Raw genomic sequence first — 23,840 nt, 5'->3', positions numbered from 1 at the left:
AGAGGATTCCTGCTTCCACATTAAATGGGTATGCGGTGACTTGTAGACCCCTCTGGAGGTCATCCATCCTGGCCCTGGCATACGGGTCCTGTTGCTGCTGAGCTCTGACTCTTGTAAATAGGTCCTCTGCTTGTCTGCTTGCTGCTAAAATCTCTGTCTGGTTCCCCCTCATAGACTGCTGAAAGTTGTGAGGTTGTAATATGGTAGCCTGTACCTCCTGGTGAGTAGCGGGGGTTGCCTGAATGGATCAAGACAGGGCATCTGCCAAACAGTTCTGCGCCCCGGGAACATAAGAAATAACAAAATTGAAACGGGAGAAAAACTGGCTCCATCTGATTTGGCGTGAGGTGAGGGATCTGGTGTTTTGTAGAAGCTGTAAATTCTTGTGATCGGTGCAAACTTTCACAGGAAAGGTTGCACCTTCTAGCCAGTGCCTCCACTCTTGAAATGCTGCTTTAATTGCTAGCAACTCCTTGTTAAAAACATCGTAGTTTCTGCTGGTGAGAGCGTGCAGGAGAAAAATGCACAAGGGAGCAATGTATTCTCTGTTTTGTTTGTATATTGCAATAAAACAGCAGCAATAGCAAAATCTGAAGCATCTGAATGCATTATGAATTGCTTCGTGGGATCAGGGTGCTTTAAAAGCAGCTGGGATGCAAAGAGCTGCTTAAATTCTTGGAAGGCTGCTTGCTCCCTCTCCCCCCAAATGAATTTTGATCCTTTCTTCAAAAGCTGTGTGAGGGGTTTAGCCCTGTCACTAAATTTATTTATGAATCTCCTGTAAAAATTGCAGAACCCTAGAAATTTTTGTAGCTCTTTCACATTTCGGGGGGGTTGCCAAGAGAGAATTGCCTGGACCTTAGAAGGATCCATGGATATGCCTTCTGTTGATATTTTATAGCCCAGGAAATGTAATTCAGTTAAATCGAAGGCACACTTCTCTAGCTTGGCGAACAGCTTGTTCTCTCTCAGTCTTTGTAAGACATTACGTACATGGGTTACATGAGTTGTAGCATCCTCAGAGAATATTAATATGTCATCTAGATAAATGACCAGATATTTATCTAGTAAATCAGAGAAAATTTGATTCATAAATTGGGAAAATATGGCTCCTGCATTAGACAAGCCAAAGGGCAAAACAAGGTACTCAAATTTACCAAACCTGGTATCGAAGGCAGTCAGATATTCATGCCCCTCTTTCATCCGGATCAGATTGTACACATTCCTGAGGTCCAACCTAGTAAAAATGCGTGCTTTCTGTAAGAGATCCAGCAGATCAGATATTAGGGGGAGTGGGTAATTTTCCTTGACCGTGACTTTATTGAGGGAACTGAAATCATGCACCACTCTCATGGGTGCCTCCTGGTTTGCCGGTGCCAACGGGTCAGGCTTCTTTGGTACGAAGAAGGTAGGAGCAGACGCTGGGGAAGTAGATGGTCGGATGAAACCCTTTTGGAGATTAGAATCCAAGTAATCCTTTAAGGTGGCTAGTTCCTTGGGGGACATGGGATATTGTTTCCTTGCTGGAACCTTGGCTCCTGGTATCAACTCAATGGTGCAATCACAGTCCCTATGGGGGGGTAGTGCTGTGGCCTCTTGTTTGCTGAAAACATCTGCGAAATCTGCATACTTGGCTGGCAACTGGACCTCCCCTGCTTCCATGACTGCGTTGGTTGCTGGAGAGAGGAGAGCGGCTTGAATCTTGTGGTGCTGGCATTCCTTAGCTGGGAAGGAGATTGCTCCTGTAGTCCAGTTCAACAATGGGTTGTGGATCTTCAGCCAAGGTGTGCCCAGGACTATAGGCACATTAAGTGATGCCGTAACATAAAGTTGGATCCACTCAGTGTGGTCTCCTGTTGTTAGTTGCAAAGGTTCTGTGAAACTTCAAATCAGTCCTGCCTTGAGGGGCTGGCCGTCAATGGTCTCAACTTCTATGGGACGTGGCAATTCTATGGTCGGGATGTTGAGGTCTTGTACAGTCTGTACATCGATAAAATTGATGGAAGCTCCGGAATCCACGAGGGCCTCTAGCTTGACCTGGTGCTCTGTGTTTATGTGCATTATGACTGGTAAGTAGTAAAAGGATTGCCTGGAATCCTTGGAATGAGCCCTTCTTAATTGATTGATGGTCTCCCTGCTGAGCTCTGTGGAGGGAGACCAACGGAGTTTCCCTGGTTGGAAGTAGAGGCAGAGGTGGCTCTTGGTTCTGCTGCTTGCCCTGGGGCTCTTAAGGAATTTGCTTGGCTTCTCGCTGGGCAAGCTCTCACCATGTGCCCCTCGACTCCGCAGTAGAAACAAAGGGAATATGGGAATAGCCCATTTGGCTGCTGGGCCCTTTAGCAGACTGAAAATGAAGGTGACTCTGGTTCTGTCTGCGGGAAACTCTGCCGGTCTGCTGTCGAAAAACATTGTGCACTGTGTGAGAAAGGTTCTCAACTGTCCTGCTTCTCCTCCAAACTTCTCTGGTAGACTGCCCTGGGATCTCAAGACTACTGGTGGAGCTGCTGCTGCTGGTACTGGTTGTGGGTTAATTGGAGCTGGTTGTTGTAACTGCTGTAGCATGGCTGCTTGTAATGTGTTGATCTGGAGATCTACTTGTTGTTGATGTTGCAATGCTGCTGCCAGTTGTTGGATGGCTTGCCGAATTTCCTGGTTTTCCGAAGACATTTTTCCAAATGTCTCTTCCTTTTTTTTTTTTGTTCCTCCCTATTTCAATGGGAGTAGTGGAGTTTGTTAGGATTGATGTCCTAACAGCCAGGAACCACGCTGAGACAAGGAATAGGACTCTAGTGTTTTATTACTGCTACATTAGAGGAAAACCCTAACAAACCGAAGAAGCGTGGGAAAAACCCAGACAGATAAACCGCAAAAGTTAAGGCGGGTCTGATCTGTGTCTCTTTGAATGGCTGCTTAACTCCTCAGTACTACGCATGCACTTTCCCCCCTGGATAAGGGCCCCCTCCTGCTCACCATCAGTACTCATGACACTGAGCCTGATCAATGTTCTGAGAAGAGACTACATAGGGGGACCTGTGTATACTGTATTGAGTTCTACAGAAAAAAATATGAAAAAGAAAACAAATTATTGAAAAGAGCTTACCAATTACAGTGAATGGGCTCATACCAAATAAGCCAAAACCAAATAAGTCATATTATGATATACTGTGTTGTGCAGGCCTGGTCTAAAAATGATTTTTCTTCTTTTCTTAAGGTGTTAGGCTTCACAGTCTCCAGTGTGTATGTGCATGTGTTTATTCCCTTTAGTATTTTTGAGCAGTTCCAGAAGGGAGGGTGTGCTAACATCTTACTCAAATTAGTGACTTTTTTTGGTTAAATTATCATGGCTTCCTATGCCATGGTTTAGTTAGAGGAGTAGGCAGAAGTTAACCTTGTTGAATCTGTTTTGGTTTTCAAGAAACGTAAGAGCTATCAGTCAGAGGCAGAAACAAAGATAAAAAGAGCAGGGACATGTTCTGAGCAGTTGATCTTGTTTTCAGTTCTAGAACAGTGCTGAGTTCATCTTTCCACATGTTTACATCTGGGGTACTTCAAGTGTTCTTGATTTCAGCAATGTAATTAAATGGATAAAGTTATTTTCTTATTGCTATTGTTAAAAAACTGGAAGCCAAAGCCCTTTGCCAGTCTTGTGCAAATTGCTCCAAAATTTACTAGTAGAACCTGTTCTAGTTTCTGTGTATTCCTGGTTTAGAAAACTGTGAATGATTGTTGGTTCTGCACATTTTTCTTTCACTCTTAATGGGTACCAGTTTTAGGGTTACAGTCTCTTTCAGTGATGGTTCCTTGTTGTACCTGAAATATATAACTAAGGATTTAATGTATTTCTGTTCTCGACCATAAGTTGTTCTTAGTCAACAGAAAATGGCTTGGCTTATATAACATAGTAAGTTGTCTTATGCCTTTCTCAAGCTGGAATAAAGCCTTTGAAGGTCAAGCTGTCTTCCTCAAAAAGAGCTATATATTTTTTTTGATGGGGGAGACATCATAGCATGGTATTTGCTAGAGAGAAAGTATTCCTCCCTTTCAGGCTAGGACTTCTTTGTGCATGTTGGCAACCACAAAATGCTTTGGCAAATGAAACTGTTTGAATTTTAGAGTTAGCAGAATTAGCTATTGTTATATATTCGTATTTCTTCGAAATGGTATCCAAGAGTTATTTTCATTCAGATATCACTGTAAATTTACAGCATTTTTGTAATACCTGGATTTATTTACAAAACTACTTTTGTAGATACTTTTGCTTTTATATATTCCTTAAATTCTTCCAAAATAATTAAAAAGTAAACCTGTAACAATTTATTCAGTTAGAAGTATTATAGCAATATAATCCTATAGCAATTTATTCATTTGGAAGTATTGTTCAAACCATTTTTATTAAACCCATGTACTGTATCTCTGTCAGAGTGATTAAAACTGATGTGGATTTTAATATAGAAGTCCTCAAACTCATAATCTCTCAGTCCTGAATCCAGGATCCCCTTGAATATATAGAGATGTACTATATTTTAGATTTGAAGTTAAAAGCGTGCTTCGAACAGGGAGGATGTGCAAGCACCATCTGTTGATGCCCCCTTAAGAAGGTTACATCTTTTCAATAGGATTCTTATAGGCCAATTAGTGATGGTGTCATGAGAAGCTGAAATACACACCTGCTGGTTTCTGAATATTGAAATTCTAACCTCATGTTTATGTCTATTTATTTCATGTAGAGTTTAACATGTTTATCCAATGCAGAGCACATTATATTGAAGACAGTTGTTGTTGTTTATTAGTTCAGTCGCTTCCGACTCTTCGTGACTTCATGGACCAGCCCACGCCAGAGCTTCCTGTCGGTCGTCAACACCCCCAGCTCCCCCAGGGACAAGTCCGTCACCTCTAGAATATCATCCATCCATCTTGCCCTTGGTTGGCCCCTCTTCCTTTTGCCTTCCACTCTCCCTAGCATCAGCATCTTCTCCAGGGTGTCCTGTCTTCTCATTATGTGGCCAAAGTATTTCAGTTTTGCCTTTAATATCATTCCCTCAAGTGAGCAGTCTGGCTTGATTTCCTGGAGGATGGACTGGTTTGATCTTCTTGCAGTCCAAGGCACTCTCAGAATTTTCCTCCAACACCACAGTTCCAAAGCATCTATCTTCCTTCTCTCAGCCTTCCTTATGGTCCAGCTCTCGCAGCCATATGTTACTACTGGGAACACCATTGCTTTAACTATGCGGACCTTTGTTGTCAGCGTGATGTCTCTGCTCTTAACTATTTTATCGAGATTTGTCGTTGCTTTTCTCCCAAGGATTAAGCATCTTCTGATTTCCTGACTGCAGTAAGCATCTGCAGTAATCTTTGCACCTAGAAATACAAAGTCTTTCACTGCCTCTACGTTTTCTCCCTCTATTTGCCAGTTATCAATCAAGCTGATTGCCATAAATGTCATGAGTACTGATGGTGAGCTGGAAGGGGCCTCTATCCAGGAGGGAAAATGCATGCGTAGTACTGAGGAATTAAGCAGCCATTCAAAGAGACACAGATCAGACCTGCCTTAACTTTTGGGGTTTATCTGTCTGGGTTTTTCCCACGCTTCTTCAGTTTGTTAGGATTCTGTTTTACGTAGCAGTAATAAACACTAGAGACCTACTCCTCGTCTCAGCGTGATTTCTGACCGTTAGGACAATAATCTTGGTTTTTTTGAGGTTTAGCTGCAAGCCAGCTTTTGCACTTCCTTCTTTCACCTTCATCATAAGGTTCCTCAGTTCCTCTTTGCTTTCAGCCATCAAAGTGGTATCATCTGCATATCTGAGATTGTTAATGTTTCTTCCAGCAATTTTAACTCCAGCCTTGGATTCCTCAAGCCCAGCACATCAAATGGTGTGTTCTGCGTACGAGTTGAATAGGTAGGGTGAGAGTATAACAACCCTGCCGTACTCCTTTCCCGATCTTAAACCAGTCTGTTGTTCCGTGGTCTGTTCTTACTCTTGCTACTTGGTCGTTATACAGATTCCTCAGGAGGCATACAAGATGACTTGGTATCCCCATATCACTAAGGAACTTGCCACAATTTGTTATGGTCCACACAGTCAAAGGCTTTAGAATACTCAATAAAACAGAAACAGATGTTTTTCTGAAACTCCCTGGCTTTTTCCATGACCCAACAGATATTGGCAATTTGGTCCCTAGTTCCTCTGCCTTTTCTAAACCCAGCTTGTACATCTGGCAATTCTCACTCCATGAATTGCTGAAGTCTACCTTGCAGGATTTTGAGCATTACCTTACTGGCATGTGAAATGAGTGCCACTGTTCGATAGTTTGAACATTCTTTGGTGTTTCCCTTTTTTGGTATGGGGATATAAGTTGATTTTTTCCAATCTGATGGCCATTCTTGTGTTTTCCAAATTTGCTGGCATATAGCATGCATTACTTTGACAGCATCATCTCGCAAGATTTTGAACAGTTCAGCTGGGATAACATCGTCTCCTGCTGCCTTCTTATTAGCAATGCTTCTTAAGGCCCATTCAACCGCACTCTTCAGGATGTCTGGCTCTAGCTCACTGACCACACCATCAAAGCTATCCCCGATACTGTTATCCTTCCTATACAGGTCTTCCGTATATTCTTGCCACCTTTTCTTGATCCCTTCTTCTTCTGTTAGGTCCTTCCCATCTTTGTTTTTGATCATGCCCATTTTTGCCTGGAATTTACCTCCGATGTTTCTAATTTTCTGGAAGAGGTCTCTTGTCCTTCCTATTTTATTGTCTTCTTCCACTTCCGCACATTGCCTGTTTAAAAATAATTCCTTGTCTGTTCTGGCTAACCTCTGGAATTTTGCATTTAATTGGGCATATCTCCCCCTATCGCTGTTGCCTTTTGCTTTCCTTCTTTCTTGGGCTACTTCTAGTGTCTCAGCAGACAGCCACTTTGCCTTCTTGGTTTTCTCTTTCTTTGGGATGTATTTTGTTGCCGCCTCCTGAACAATGTTGCGAACTTCTCTCCATAGTTCTTCTGGGACCCTACCTACTAAGTCCAGTCCCTTCAATCTATTCTTCATCTCCACTGCATATTCCTTAGGGATATTAGTGAGCTCATATCTAGCTGATCTGTGGGTCTTCCCTAATCTCTTTAGTCTGATCCTAAATTGTGCAAGAAGAAGTTTGTGTTCTGAACTACAGTCAGCTCCAGGTCTTGTTTTTACCGACTGTATAGATGTCCGCCACCTTCGGCTGCAAAGGATGTAGTCAATCTGATTTTGGTGGTGTCCATCTGGTGAAGTCCATGTATAAAGCCGTCCCTTAGGTTGTTGGAAGAGAGTGTTTGTTATGCAGAGAGAGTTGTCTTGGCAAAATTCTATCAGCCTATGTCCTGCTTCATTTTGTTCTCCCAGGCCATGCTTACCTGTAATTCCAGGTGTCATCTGACTGCCCACCTTAGCATTCCAATCTCCTGTGATGAAAATAACGTCTCTTTTAGGTGTGTTGTCCAGTAGGTGCTGCAGATCCTCATAGAACTGCTCTACTTCAGCTTCTTCAGCATCTGTGGTTGGGGCGTATATTTGGATCACTGTGATGTTAGATGGCTTGCCCTGAATTCGAATTGAGATCATTCTGTCGTTTTTTGGATTGTATCCAAGCTCTGCTTTAGCCACTTTACTATTAATTATGAAGGCTACTCCATTTCTTCTGTGGTCCTCTTGTCCACAGTAGTAGATCTGGTGGTCATTTGATGTGAAGTGGCCCATTCCAGTCCATTTCAGTTCACTGACGTCCAGAATGTCTATCTTTAATCTTGACATCTCACCAATAACCACATCCAGTTTACCCTGGCTCATAGATCTTACATTCCAGGTTCCAACGGTGTGTTGATCCTTAGAACATCGGATTCGCCGTTCACCACCAGCACCGTCGGCCGCTAGCCATCCTTTCGGCTTTGAGCTAGCTGCGTCATCACATCTGGGGCTAGTTGAACGCATCCTCTGTTCCTCCCCAGTAGCATTTTGACCATCTTCTGACCTGGGGGTCTCATCTTCTGATGGTATACTGACATATCTCTGGTTGTACTGATCCATTAGTTTTCACGGCAAGAATACTGGTGTGGGTTGCCATTACCTTCCCCAGGGATCGCATTTAGTCTGACCTCTCTGTCATGACCTTCCCGTCTTGGGTGGCCCTTCATGGTTTAGCTCATGGCATCATTGAGGTGCTCAAGCTCCAGCACCACGACAAGGTAACAATCCTTTGCTGAAGATTGAAGACAGACGATGGTGTAAATGACTTTAGCGTATGAACTATTATGATTTGTAATAGTGTTACATTAGTCATAGGAATAGAGTTTGCATCTGAACTTATTAGGGGTTTGGTCTTTATCTCTGTATCTGTTATTAATAAACATCTGTTTTAAATCACACTGAAGTCTACTTCATAAACTTGTGAAAGGCAAGAGTTTATTTTCTGTGATGGACTATTGGCCATGGATAGATTTTAACTGTTCTTTTTAACTTTTCCACACGCTTATACTTGGTGCATTTAGACACATAGAAGTAAACAAGATTTACGTATCATTCAAAAGAGACAATAGTAAAGCCAAAAGACCAGGACACCTCCTTGCCAGCAAGCAACACCCAAATATGCAAACACTAGGATTAACACCAGATGAACAATCAAACAGCACATTATACCCTAGTTAAGGAACTATTAGCTCAGTCAACCAAGGAGAGAACAACACCTCCACTATCTGGACCAATTATGGTATATAAGCAGAGAGATGCATTTATTTATTCATGCATGCATGCTACCGCCCATCTCCCCCAAAAGAGGGACTCTGCGCGGTTCATACAAAGTGGGGAGGTCATGGTGTGTGCGAGTGAAGAAAGGTTCAGTGTGGGGGAGACCCGAGTGACCTGCGACCTTCCCTACTGGCCTCCCAATTGACTTTGCTTGTGGGAAGCCGGCAGGGAAAGTTGCAAATGGCAATCACATGACTGTGGGATGCTGCAGCGGGTCGTAAGTGTGAGCTGGTTGCCAAGCTCTCAAATTTTGTTCATGTGACCGTGGGGGCACTGCAACGCCAAGAACTTTGAGGATAAGTTGTAAGTTCCTTTGCTCAGTGCCATCCTAACTTTGAACAGTCACTGAATGAATGGTTGTAACTCAAGGACTATCTGCATTTACCTCTTTCTTTATGAAGCTACTGTTTTACGTTTCCATCCTTAAAAACACAAACTTCTTGTGTCTCTTTTTTATTATGTTACACAAGAGTCACTGTTTCTTATGCCACACCATACTCAGAAACATTTGTGTTATCAGTCTGTACACAGTCTGTACACATATATGCTCTATATTTGCTGTACACATATATACTCAAAATTTGAAAAATGATGAGAATATAAGAGCCCTTGGATCACACTCAGGGCATATCTCACTCATATTTCTGTTCCCATTGTGTCTAGGAAGATGCTTAAGAAAGCCACAAGCAAGTCACAAATACACTAGCAGTTATATAGCCTTCAGTAAGGGCAGTAATATGTAGCCAATGTGACTGCTAGCCATCAATAATTTTGACTTCCCTCAGCTTATCAAATCCACCTTTCAAACTGATCCCCCTTAGGGGGCGTGCTCTCCTACTAATAAATTCCATTTTTTAAAATTAGGCATTGTGTGAAATAGTGTTATATCTGTCCTGAATCTGTCCCAATTCTGTTTCATTGATAATCTCAGATTTCAATATTATGAAGGCAGAATTTTTTTTCCTTCACCACACCAGACAGAATATTTCTATTATGTTCTACTCATTTTTCTATTACAAAATATTCTACCATTCATCATGGAGAGCTGCCTCACCCCTTGATAATTTGGATTTGGTAACCTATATGATAGATTAATTGATTGATTATGTGCCATCAAGTCATTGTTGACTCTTAGCAACTACATAGTTAAATTTTCTCCTTGATGATCTGTCCCTAACTTGGTCCTTCAGCTCTTCCAACAGTAGCTAGTGGCTACTGTAACTGAGCCTAACCACCTTGCTCCTGGTCATCCTCTTCTTCTCTTTCCTTCCACGTTTCCCAGCATTTGAGCCTTCTCCAGAGAGCTAGGTCTTCACATAATGTGTCCAAAGTAGGATAATTTAAGCCTGGTCATTTGTGCCTCGAGTGAGAACTCTGGGTTGATTTGTTTGATGATCCATCAGTTTGTTTTCTTGGTATTCTCAGGAGTCTTCTCCAACACCAAAGTTCAGAAGAGTCAATACTCTTCCTATCTTGTTTCTTCAGAGTCTTACTTTTGCTTCCATAGAGTCTCACAGGGCTTGCACAATTCTGATCTTTGTAGGTATAGACACATCACGGTATTTGAATATCTTTTCCAAGGCCTTCATGGCTGTTTTACCAAGTGCTAGTTTGTGGCATATTTCTTCACTCCTTGTTCCTTTACTGTTGATAGTTGATCCTAAAAGGCATAGTTGATCATAAAAGGTGGAAGCTATCTACTACAATATCTTCATTGTCAATTCTAAAGTCTGATTGTTTTACCTGTTGTCATTAGTTAGGTCTTCTTTTAATTTTAGTCCTATTTTTTCACTGTGCTCCTTGACTTTTATTACTAGGGCTTGCAGATCCTTTGCATTTTCAGCTATCAGGGTAGTGTCATCAGCATAGTGCAGATGATTCTTCTTCCAATTTTAAAATCACTCTCATCTTCCAGTGCAGCTTCCCTTAATACATATTCAGCATAAAGGTTGAATAAATAAGGGGAGAGCGTACAGCATGTCACACTCCTTTTCCAACTTGGAGCCAGTCTGTTTCACCATGTTCTACCTGTACTGGGGCTTCCTGACCTGTATGTGAGTTTCTCATGAGGACAGTGAGATGTTCTGGGGGTTCCTATTTTTCTGAGCACTTTCCACAGCTTGATGTGATTGACACAACTGAAGGCCTTTCTATAATCAGTGAAGCACGTATTGACTTCTTTTTGATATTCTTTGGCTTTCTCAATTATCTACTGTGCACCAGCAATAATGTTTCATGTTCCTTGAGCTTTTCTCAAGCCCACTTGAACATCTGGTGTCTCTCTCTGTCTTGATAAATTGGTGTTTTCAAATTTCATATTTGGTGTTTTCATGAAAAAATGCACATGTATGAAAAGAAAAAGGTGCTGCTACATTACCATTTTCATAAAACATTGTAGATAGTGAGGGGTTAGCCTAACTAGCTGTTATCTCCTATGCAGTCATTTATAGTCTGTATATTCATCACTCATGTCTGTTTTTAACTGAATTGGCTAATTAAATCCTGTGTTGATGTTATTAAATTGTCTTGTCTTGTTTTGTTTTTGTTTGTTTTTGTAGGAAGAAACCTGCTTCATCCTAACCTAATTCAGTCTCTAATCTGCTAATACTGTAGACTGAAAGATTTTGCTGTTGCCAGGATACCTTGTAATGGGCAAGGAGCCAAGAAGAATAGATTTTTTTTTTCTTTATAAACTTTTCTTTTAACAGGTAAGAAATCCTGCTTATGTTTGTCTCAGGAGGGATATTTTAGGATATGTATGACCGATTTTCAAAGTATTGGCTAAACCCTTTACCTTGCAGAAATTTAATTGACTTAATTGTTCTTTTGCTTTTAGTATTTTTTTTCATTAAATTATAAGGGTTTTTTTCTTGGTGTTTGATTGTCTTTTTAAGTCCGATTACATACACAAATCTACCTGTATTGCCAATGATTTAAATTCACTTCAGGGTTAACATTACATTGACGTGAAAAGTTGTTAACTTATAGTGTTATTAATTTGGTTTGGTCCTGAAACAGTGGTGTGAATTCTTACATGGCACCTAAGGTTAAGAAGTATGCATGGAACAAAAAAAAAGTTTTCTCGAAGCTGAAAACAAAACCATCTTACTTTGAATATGGCATCTGAACATTTTGAGTGGGTTGTGTCCTGACAGAATAAAACTCAAAACATTTTGAGTGTTCTCTCATAATAGTGGAACATGAAGCAAGCTTTTGCTCTGTCCTTTTTGTCCTATGGCCTCAAAAGTAGTGGGTAGTAGTCCACCCTGAGTGCTCACTACCATCCAGTCTATAGAACAATTGCCTAGGGAATTTTTTTTTAAAGTCTATTCCAGATTCTTGAAATTCCCAAGAAAGAGGGAAAGCAACTGCTTAAGTATGCTTTTTTTTCCAGCCTGCCTACACAAACAGCTACAATAACCCAGTATGGCTTCAACAAAGCACATGAACAATATAACAAAATTGAAAATATATTCCTTCAGCTGTTGGCTTTGAGACTACTTCCCAATATGCATGCTGCATAGTGCACAAATTCTCTCTAAGTCTGGCCATAGGCATACAGGGTAGCTTCTGGTGTGGCATTGTGACTTCGAAGTCAGTGCATTCTGTCAAATTTAGGCAACTCAGTAATTGGCACACAATAGCACAGTAGCTGCTGCTGCTGTTTTGAGTGAAGGTTAGGGTAGCCCTTCTCTTCCAGTCACAGTCTAATAGAGGGAGAATAAGTTGTGAGAAAGGCCAGCTGCATCATCCACGTGTGAATGATAAGTCATATCACCTGCCATGGAGAACATCTTCTTTCTCAGGACGCTGGTTGGCAAGCACTGTACCACTGGCCAAACTTTGTCAGGTTAAGTCAGATCTGTGCATTAACCATTCAGAACAAGAGCATATTGCCCTCTTCTGCTTGTCAAAGACCTGATACAACTTTCCTACTAGAATGCAAGCTGCCATGCATTGTTTTTGTACCTGTCACCCACTGCTGGAATTGGGAGCTGTAATTGCTGTTGCTGCTGTGGGCGGAATGTATGCTCTGTGTTCAAGCTCCTTCTTACAGCTGTAACCTATTCTGTACTTCTTTACCAAAGTCACTTTTATAATTATGCAGTCTCTCCACCTTGGTATATCATCATTACTGAAAACATTCATCTTAAAAGCTGGTCCAAGACTAACAAAACTTATACTGTGCTCCCCCTGCAGCTGCATAAGCTCGTCTTCACGTAAGTGACTTTAATACCCAGGGAGATCCAGCAGGCAGTGTATGTTCCAGTTCTCAGTTTGTCTGCCAGAGCTGTGCCTTTCTTGGATCTAATTTGCTCTATACGATACCCATGGCCTTTCTTAAGAACATAATTTTGGGAAGACCCTGGTTTAGTGTGCTTTCTCAGCGTTCAAGTGCTGAAGGCCTTGGAGATAAGCTTCCATTGCTGCTGTCTGAAGGAACCAAATTGTGACTGCTCTTTCTACACTGGTTGCACAAGAGAAAGTATATGATGTTCTACCAAATTGTGGTATCACATGTTAGGGTATTCTGCACTATTTCTTGTTGAACACTTACCACCTTTTCACACTGCAGTAGAAATATCCTGCAGTCCTGCAGCATGAGTTTCAGTTGTTGGTGTTGAAAGGGTGCACAAGGAGATTGTATACTTGGGGACAATTAGTTGAGATGCTGGACATTCTCCATACTTAATAAGTGGTTGTTGAAAGCCATCATTTGGGCAAAAGCACATGGAACCTCCAGTGATATTGAGCCACTTGCTATTTGCTCATGGATTACTACTATAACTGCTATGGCAGCTTCTTCAGAAAAGGTGCCTTTGTCTTTTTGATAGTTAGAAACACAGTTTGCCTAATACTGCCAACAGTTTCAGGAATGTTTTGGTAAAGTCCAGGACCCAATATCACAAGTGTTTGTGTGTCCTTGCCTCTGCTGATCCATACCTTTTAGTGGATTTAGGCAATGTAGCATAAATCCTTAAGTCAAAGGGTTAAGGTTACAGTACACCTCTCAAGACCTCTTTAATGTTGTATCTGGATCACCATCACCATCATTCTTGGGTTGGATTTCAGTTCCTGGGTTGATAGGACTGGGCATTATCACCTCTAGTTACTGATCACTTGTTCACATGGTGGCAATTGGTATCACGGCTGCTGCTGCTGCTACTGCTGCAGCAGCACCAAATAACTTAAACTTAAGCTTCTTGCATGTATAAGTTCTTTCTTAATGAACAGATCTTTGTCTCTGCCTCTCCTTCCCCCTCTTCATGATTTTATTGATGGTTTTTGTTTTGTTTTGTTTTTAGTGAGAAAAGAATAGATTTTTTGCAGGAGTAGCCTCTAAAGATGTTGGGAAAGCTATAAAAAAAAGTAGGGCATCCAAAAATGTAGGGCATCCAAATACTTGAGACAATGTAAAACATGCCAGGTTTTGTTTTGAGTTCAGAAAAAACTGTAAAATGTGAAACGCTTTGTTCTAAATACAGAAACCCTCAAAATGACTTCCATACATAAACCATTTTGAGCTTGAGCATTTTGCATGTCCCTGTTAAGCTCAGTTTTGGAGTAGAAGCTGAAGCATTGGGTTATTGGGAAATAATCCATGATCAAGTAATGTGCCTGTTCACTATACTAAATGTTATTAAATAAGATTATCTTGGTTTAATTCCTTTATGTGAAAGAATTTGCTTTAGTTGAAATCTGTTTCCAGGTACCTCTGCTCTTTTGCTTATAGACTGTCTGATCTTTTGACATGAGGTATTGTTATGTGTGAGTTCACATTCTTAAATACAGTAATGTAGCTGGGAAATTGGGTTTCTCCTTATTAAATAACTTCCACCTGGTAAAACACTATAAAGGAATAAACAATAAAGATAAACAATAAAGAAGCAAAAGACTACTTCTTTATTACAAACTGTTGCCCCATTAGAAGACTGAAACTTTCTGTGAAAGCTAGATAAATCAAGTATATTGTTATAGTAACAAGATGGATTACTTCATGTTAAAGCGGTGAAATGAGAATATTCATACTTGCTGTTACTTATGTTATTTGAGCTATTTGTATTGTAAAACCTGGATATATAATATTTGATATTGTATCAGTTCAGTGATCAGTGTTTGTGTCTAGGTTATGGAAGTATGCATACATGGTGCTTTAAATCCTGTTCTCCTGTCTTGATCAGGGGGAAGGAGGGTGGGAACTGCTTAGTGCTGAGGTGACATGATACTTGTACAAAGTCTGTGATGTTCATTCAGTATTTAAAAAAAGCATGTTGAACACATGTAAGGGTTTCTGTGTAAGATGAGAAATGTCATTCCGTATGAGAGTAATGCTGCTTTACGTTTAGACTCACTTTTTTTGCAAGGATAACAAGAATCATTGTATAGGAAAAGATGGTATTTTAATATTGTAGTCTCAGGTCACTCAGTATTCATGATTTAATATCTGTATTCTAAATAAAATCTGGAAATTGATTGAAAGCTACTTCACCTCTGGAATAATAGTGTTTAATGCTTTCAGATGTCACTGTATAAAAATGGTTTAAATAAATGCTAAGTATGTTCATTGATACATGCCCCTTTCAGGCCCACTGTAACGCTTTGGACTTTGTGTCAGGACACTTTGCAGAAGCAGTTTTTCATAGTTCAGTTTTTCTGAAAGTGAGGATAAATAACCAGAATTTGATGAAAAGTATTCTGATCTGCAAAGGATACTTGTTTGTCCAAAGTCAAAGTGGGATCTAAAAAACTTTTAAGCTTTCCAGAAAAAGGTGAGCACAAATCCAACTGTATCCCTCTTTTGTCTTAACTGAATTTATCTATTAGCTCAGTGAACAAGTTATTGATTAAAGGCTCTCATCCAGGATACATACTGTCTTGGATAAGAAAAATGAAAAGAGAGTTGATGGTACTGGCTTAATGGTGGTACTTCACTCAATTGCCAGATTTCTCAGTAGTTTTATATCTACAAATACGGTATTGGAGAGTTGGTTGGAGGGTTTTCTTCCCCCTGCCATGCTCAAACACATACCCTCTTTCCATAAACACAGGCATCCAGATGTGTACATAATGTTCACAGCATGTTCATCAGATCCTTTTAAAAACAATTTGTATTGGTGATCCTGACATTTAAAATATCCCCTTTCTGGAATGGGGAATATTCCAGTGAGGAAAGGTAAAATATTTCCCATACCACCAGCAGAGAGGCAGTTATCTTTCCAGCTTGCTCAATAACACTATTTTCAGCCTAATGAGTAGCTCTCTGCTTGGGAATGAAAACACTTCAATTTGCCTGGTTCTTCCAAGGCCATCCCTGCAGTGGTAGTATGATCTGCTGCATGGTTGGGAAAGGAGAATAAGGTTTTGTAGGTTTTAGCAGGCTGATAGAAAATGGTTGCCTATCTGGAAATTTGCAAGTAAGGTAGCAGAACTTCAGGTGTGTAATCTGATCAACCTTCTTTCCTAATGGGCTGCTTAAGATAATACAGTAGTCAGTGATACCAAGCTTCTTAGAGATTTAGGAAAATCCAAGCAATTGTATTTGTTCATCACAGAAAAGGTGGCCCAGAAGACTGATAAAGATAGTTTCTATATGAAAGCCAGATTGGATGCTGGGCTTAAATAAATTAAGGTGTCGCTACTGTCTGCTTGAGCATGATGCTGAAAAAAGTAGACTAGTAACTGGCCAATAATTAATAAAAGGTAAATGCATCCAACAAAGGTAGCTACAGGAATCCTTAGAGTGACATGGTTCTATGTAAAACATAATAGTTTAGTCAGCAAAGGGTATAAGAATAAATACTATACATTTTAAACTACATAATTAAGAAAGGCTATATTTTGGGGAGGTGTGACAAAATGGTTTTGTCACTGTATTAAAACACATGTAAAGGGTTAACCAGTCACTTCCTTATATTAGAAAAAATTATACTGATCAAATAAACCCAATTTTGCCAGAGGTATCATAAAATGAAATTTATAAACCCTTTGAAAATGAAAAGGATAATATTTTTCATTTGTATGTGCAAATAAAGTGTTTTTTAGGAGAATGTACCCTAAACTACTTTTAAAACTAGAAACTGTGTTTTATTTATCATTAATGCTATTGAAAGAGGAACTATCTTAAACTAGACTGTAAGAAAGGGGAAAAAGTTTACTCAGTGAAAAAACTTTTCTTGAAAACCTGGTACAATATAAAGTATAGGAACAAAAAATGAAATTATTTATAAAGTGCATTTGGGATACTTAGAACTATACCCAAACATTTAACAATACAAATGATGTAGCAAGTAAGAAATCATTTTAATCACTTGTTGTAAACCGCCCAGAGGCCTCCGACAGGAGGAGATGGGCGGGGATAAATTAGATAGATAGATAGATAGATAAATGTTAAGGAGAATTAGTTGGAGGAGATGCTGTAATATCTTGGATGAGATAATAAATGCAGAACAGGTGAAAAATATTAAATGAAAGAAATTCTACGTAAGGATTTTATAATTTTTAAGTAAATACTAAAACAGGAACAGATTCTTAAAGATTATATAATGGTATTATGAATGGTTTATAAACTATAAGTAGATGAGAAGAGTTCATTTATACATTATATGTAACAAGATTGCTTTTCAAAACGTTTTATAACATTGCAACTAAACTGGAGCACAATGTTAAAATTCTGTGCATATAGCTTTAGTCAAGTGTAAAGGCAGAAGATCTAGCCTTTCAATCTTAGAACTACCTGTATACTTCTAAAACTCTGTAATGTTCGGTTAGCCAAACCAGTGCGTCACAGTGCAACAATTTTTAAATGAAGGTACCTCAAATCAGCTAACTTAAATAATGTGTACAAAATCCAGGACTCGTTACTTCCATGTAATTGAAATTTCGAGGATCTTCACACCAGTTGTATTGGCAAAGTTGTGGCCGCTGCTGCCCTGCCGCAGTCGACCACAGTCACGTGATTGTGATTTCCAACACTCCCTCCAGGCTTCCCACAAGAAAGTCAATAGGGAAGCCAGCAGGAAGTCAGAAATTGCTCTTGCTCCTACTGCTTTTTTGCCCACCCGTGGTCATTCTGTTGATCTGTTTAGGTAAGGAAATATCTCTGAAATGGTGACCCAATGGGTCATGGGTTGTTTAGTATATTATATTAGGCATAAGAATACAACAGGCCATTAAACCTTGACATATTCATTAGAAGGAATGATACACAAACTGTGAACACATTGTCATACTTCTTAGGTCATTGGGGGGGGGGGGATATGTTATAGCCGAAACAGAAATGTTGGGATTTTGTTGTGTCTGTGTGTGGGATTTCTCCAAAAACTGGCACGTTTGGAAAAAGAAAATGTGTATTACTTTTAAAAGATAGTATAGACTTACTGTCCTACTTTAGGAACATAATGATATATTGATGTTTTATGATCTGCTTGTAACATTGATAAGATTAGGAAGCATCAGCATATTATAATAAAATAAGTTATTTATAAGTTCTGAACTATAGTATGGATACAGAAAGCAATAATTAAAAAAAATCATTGGATGAATAAAAGGTTGAATAAAATGACCCCCTCTTCCCACAAGATTACTTGAATACAAATTTTGCTTCATGAAACACCATCTGATCAGTCTCATTTTCCGAGCTGTCATTACATGCTATTTCTGCTTTTTCTGATGCTTTTTTAGAAGTCCATGAAGATGATATAAATCATCTTTTATTTTATTTGGTATGAATATTTCCAAGCATACCTAAGTTTCCTTCACATACAGCAAGACTCTAAAACAATCACAAAGAGAAATCAGGCTGTATCAAGCAAAGATCTTGTCAACCTGTGAGGTATGTTATCCCAAACTATTGATGGTGCTATGTATCAAATATTTAAGGTGTTCTTTATTTTATAACATCTGAGAGTAGTTTTACTGCATCAAATCCTACATGTGTTGCTTATCTGTATGCAATCAAATATAGTAGCCATAGAATCATTTATTTTTCTGTGATTGAGTTCTAGACTTAATGGTTTGTAGCAGCATGAACTGGGCAGTAATCATGTTTTAGGGTTTTATTAAAAAGTATTTCACTTTGGAATTTTAAATTGTTATACATTCAGATTCTCAAAAGAGTTTATTCTGTCTTGGCCATTGTAAAAAATGTCTGGCAAAATTGTCGAGGTGTTGTAACTGCTGTAGATACTGGGTTTTATACCTTCAAGTAGTTCTGCATCTGGTCTTAAAAGACCACTGTAACAATTACTCTGTGGTGTTGCATAGGTGTTTTAAAATCTTTACTGTTTCTTTCAAAGCTTTATTGATTGTTTTTTAGTTAATTTCCAAAGCATATAGTGAGTTGCCCAGAGTCATAGGGAGTCAGTGTACAAATTGAATAAAATAAATGAGTCCACTCCATTAAGTTTGACTACCAAATTTCAGAGTCACTATTTTACTGTTTCTGCTCCATTTTCTTCTTGGTGATCCTTGAAGCTTGCAACTATGAGCAACTTTTCAAACTTCTGCTCTTTCTTAAGGTGCAAGTTTAACCCATAGGGTGTTCATCTTGTTTCAGGAATAAATGAATATTATGACCTCCCACATGGGTTTGTGCATTGTCTGTTAGTAAAGCAAATATTTTATCACTTTCAGTATTCCGTAAAACATTTATAACCAATATAATTTTCATTGTGCTTTTGTTTGAATGCCTGCTGAAAATGGCAGCTGTTCCTTTATTTCTTCTTTGTCTTTGTTCATCAGTGTATAAATACCCAAGGGCTTGTTTTTCCTTGTACAGATTGCTTCATTATTTATATTCTAAAACGTTTTATTCAGTGAATATTTAGTTAATAGTATGACCATTCTAGTAATTTAAAAGCTTTCTTCTGGAACTCTTTTCTGTTATTGTCAGTGGCATTCCAGAGAATACATTGCCTTTGCAAGAGTATGTATGATTTATTTCCTGATCTTCAGATACCATTTCAGGAGATGCTTTTTAGTACAGTTGCTTAAAATATTTTATTACTTATGGATATTGATTACACAGCCCTCTGATAATGCTGATCTTACAGAACCAGTAGTTGGAGGGTTTCTAGGTCGAGAACATCGGAAAATTACTTGTTTTCATTAAACGAAGATTGTACTTGATTCTTGCAGTCATGGTTTGGCATTCAAAAATGTGTTCTGCCCTTACAGCACTTGCAATATACTTCATTAACAGTGTTTGTCAATAACATTTCCCTCAGCCCAGTTTATAGTATGGAAATGCTTCTTAGAGTTTTCTTAACCATTTTGCTGAGGGGAAAAATGTGATAAACACCTGCCGTATAAATATACACTACAGCATGTACTAATGGATGAAGATATTCATCCATCCATCCACGTTTAGAGGCTACCTGCCTCCTTAGCAATTCTGGGCAGCTTACAAATAAAAAAAATAAAAAAGGACCCTGGCTGACGGAAAGAACAATGCATCCAGCCATTCAACAGACGTAGCAAATATAACAAAAGCCTAACACCACCACCCTGTTCCAGGGTCTGGTAGAATAACCAAGTTTTTAATAGTTTCCTAAATGTCACAAGGATGGGAGCCACATGAATCTTTAGGAGGCACATTCCAGAGGGCAGGTGCTGCAACACAGGAGGCACACTTCCAGGGTACTGCAAGATGACACTGATGATAGGACCTGGAGGGCACCTGTTCTGCCTGATCGGAGATAAACAGTCACTCAGATGGCCAGACCCTATGCCATGAAGGGCTTTAAAAGTGATAACCAGAACCTTGAATTGTACCTGGAAGTTGACTGGTAACCAACTCACAAAGTATTGGGGTCATGTGATAATGCAACTCTCCTAGCACTTCACTGTCCACCGCATTCTGGAACAGCTGTAGCTTCTGAATGGTCATCAAGGACAGCCCTGTGTAGACTGCATTATACTAATCCAATCATGAGGCAACTAGGGCATGAGTGACTGTTTCAATCTCTTGGTCCAGGAAAGGGTACAACGGGTGCTCAAGATGTACTTTTGCAAAGGCCCTCTTATCCTCAGTTTCAACCTGCTTTATGAGCAGGAGCTTAGGGTCTTAGAGGACCCCAGATTGTTCATACATCTCTAATGGGGAAGTGCAACCCTATTGGGAGTCAGTGATGGAATACCTCCTGATCCAAAGGGCTCAGACAGACAGATCCACTTACCTTGCAGGATTGTAGGATTGCACCTGAGTCTGTTTCTCCCCATCCACACCTCCACAGCCTCCAGGCACTGAGTTAAGACTTGGACCACATTGCTTGGCTGGCCAGGGATTGAAATGTATAGCTGGGCATCGTCTGCATACTGATGATATTTGGCCCCAAACCAGCGGATGATTTCACCTGATGGTTTAACATCTAACAGAAGGGAAGAGAGCATTGAACCCTGTGTTACTCCACACATAAGGGGCTCTGATCTCTCCCTACCTGTCAACAGCAGTTGAAACTGAGAAAGGAGGAAAACCATCCCTCCCCTCCGCTGCCACCAATCTTTCAATATAGCATATCCTACCAGCTCCCTGATCTTCTCAACACTTTCCCTTCTGCTGCTTCCCCTTAGCTGCCAATCTCCTTGGCTTTCTTCTGTTCCAAAAGTTCCATTTTGTTGCATGCGTTGGCCAAAACACCTGAAATGTATGTATGGAATCAACACACAACTCAAAAATAATCAAGGCCTACTGCAGTATTTATTGATTCAACTGATACAGTACACACTGGAGGGGAAATTCAGCAAAGGGTTGTGGGTGTTTCCCCTGCCACCAAAAGGAATGCACTAATATCTATACATTTGAGAAAGGGGAATGGGAAAGTGATGCTTGAATATTAATGAGCAATAGATCTCTCAGGATGCTTCCTGCCCCCTCTGCTATGTACTTCAAAGAAAGCAATTGTCTTAGTGAAGAAAATAAACAGCTCCCTAGGACAGTGGGAGTGTAATGGTTGCCTAATCCCAAATACTCAGTCTCACAAGCTCGGGCTTAAAGATAACTGATTTATTAAAGGAATAGTATGCAAATACAGAGAAAGCTGAGAATGAGCAAAAATGCGCCAAATACAAACTTAAAAGCCTTGCTTCCAACCCAGTCCCGCCCCAAGCGCTCGTTAGCAACCACCCCCTCCCAGGTGCTAGCAACCATTACATCTGCCTGGGAAAGCAACCTTGAATAGAGTTGCAAACCCAAACATACATTCCAAAGTAGCAAAATAAAGAACAGAGCAATAATGGAAAATACCAGCAAACGTTCAAGCATGTAAGACACGGATTGACAGTTTGACATGTGAAACGTTACGATGTTAACAGAACATTGAAATGATGAACATGACAGGGAGGGAGTAATTTAGGGGTGCCAAATGCAGGAAGGAGGATACATTCTGGGGCAGCTGGCATGGGTTGTTATGGGAATGTCTAGATAAGCTTGCCATAAATTGAAGTGAAAAGCTGATTTCAAGGCTAAAGCTTTTGATTTAGCCTGCTCCATTCACTAGACCACCCGAAACCAGCTGTTCTGGTGGTCTTGTAAATCCTAGCTAAGGTGTTTCTATAGTACACAGATAAAAGAATACAATTTTTGCTGTCTGTCTGTCTGCAAAATGCCAATATAATCATGAGGAATGAGGAAAGGTGCATACACAAGATGTCCCATCCATTTATAAGTTTATTCTCTGTCATCTTTGCCTGTCTCTCTGTGGGGAGAACTTGTTTCATTATGGTTGATATGCCATAAAAGAGCATGAAACATAGAAATCTTAGTAATTTCTAGGGGTGTTGAAAGTATTAGATAAATGACTGTCAGTTTCCAGCTGTTGGCCTGCTGATCCAGAAGTTTCATGTACATGCAAGGGATGCTTGCAAGCTTCTTACTTGTGTAATTGCATGTGTGTCTTACAAGTCTGGCAGCAACATGATTGCTTGATAACTCATAATTTGAAATGATATACTATGTGAAATTGAGATCAGATTTCTTTTCCCCTGCTTTCACAGAAACGGAATGAGGCCAAGTAGTTAAATATATCAAATACATATTTCTGTGGTACCTTTTAGAGCTGTCTTCTTCAGTAAAAGCCTTAATAGTACAGTAGAAAAGGACACTACAAAAATGACAAGTTTTAATATAAAATTAATGAATATCAGTATTCTTGGGGTCACCTAAAAGCTGTGGAGAAATGCTCATATACTTCTGTGATGCAATAATGCAGCTCCCTGACTCGCCTGTGGTTGTAAAGATATAGTCTGCATATTGAAGGCAGTTGCCTCTAATTGTAAAGCCAAAAAATAATGTTACAACTACCTGGTTATGTGCAACCATAGGTCTTGGTGCATTGGTAGGAAGTTAGCAAGAATTACTTGAAATGTCCAATAGTGGGAAGTTTCCATGTGGACTAGAAGTGTGAAAGGAGGACATAAAGAATTTTGAAGTTTTCAGTCTATGGAGGTGGAGTATGGTCACTTAGTATTGGTTTGGTACATCTGGAATAGAGATTGTGAATATTCCTGGTAAGTAATAGAACAACAGAAAGTCCATTTAAAGGAGGAGATTCTTCCACTGTCTATAACATACTGATCAGGAAAAGGCTGAAGATTACTGGACTTCCCAATTATGAATTGTGTATTAAGAAAACATTTCCCATTTAAAAAGAAGTATTCAATAAGTAATTTTATATATAGAAAAAATATTTTATCCAGACATTGATGTACATTTTATTAGAATTCCAGTCTGCTCCATTGTGTGCAGTATCAACCTATTTAGAAAAGAGACTGTCATGAGCACTGATGGTGAGCAGGAGGGGGCCCCTATCCAGTCGGGAAAACGCATGCGTAGTAGCGAGAATTTGAGCTGTCATTCAAAGAGACACAGAACAGACCCGCCTTGACTTTTGGGGTTTATCTGTATGGGTTTTCTCACGCTTCTTCAGTTTGGTAGGATTTTCTGTCTACTGTAGCAGTAATAAAACACTAGAGACTTATTCCTCGTCTCAGCGTGGTTTCTGCTGGTCAGGACAGAGACTGATAAACTAGCCTTTTGATTTTTATGGAAATTCTTAAATGC

General features: G+C 39.7%; 1 protein-coding gene across 7 annotated transcripts in view; it reads left to right on the top strand.

The window, feature by feature from the left end:
* PPP6R3 (protein phosphatase 6 regulatory subunit 3) overlaps positions 1-23,840 on the top strand; it is a 95,538-nt gene that overhangs the window by 9,070 nt on the left and 62,628 nt on the right. For all 7 annotated transcript variants that reach the window (XM_063289257.1, XM_063289258.1, XM_063289256.1 and 4 more), the window contains one exon: positions 11,341-11,490. The gene's annotated coding sequence lies outside the window, so the exon portion shown is untranslated. The remainder of the gene's footprint in view (positions 1-11,340; positions 11,491-23,840) is intronic.

The sequence above is a fragment of the Candoia aspera genome, chromosome 1, assembly GCF_035149785.1.
Source record: "Candoia aspera isolate rCanAsp1 chromosome 1, rCanAsp1.hap2, whole genome shotgun sequence".
Taxonomy (NCBI): domain Eukaryota; kingdom Metazoa; phylum Chordata; class Lepidosauria; order Squamata; family Boidae; genus Candoia; species Candoia aspera.
This window is presented reverse-complemented; position numbering and strand designations above follow the sequence as displayed.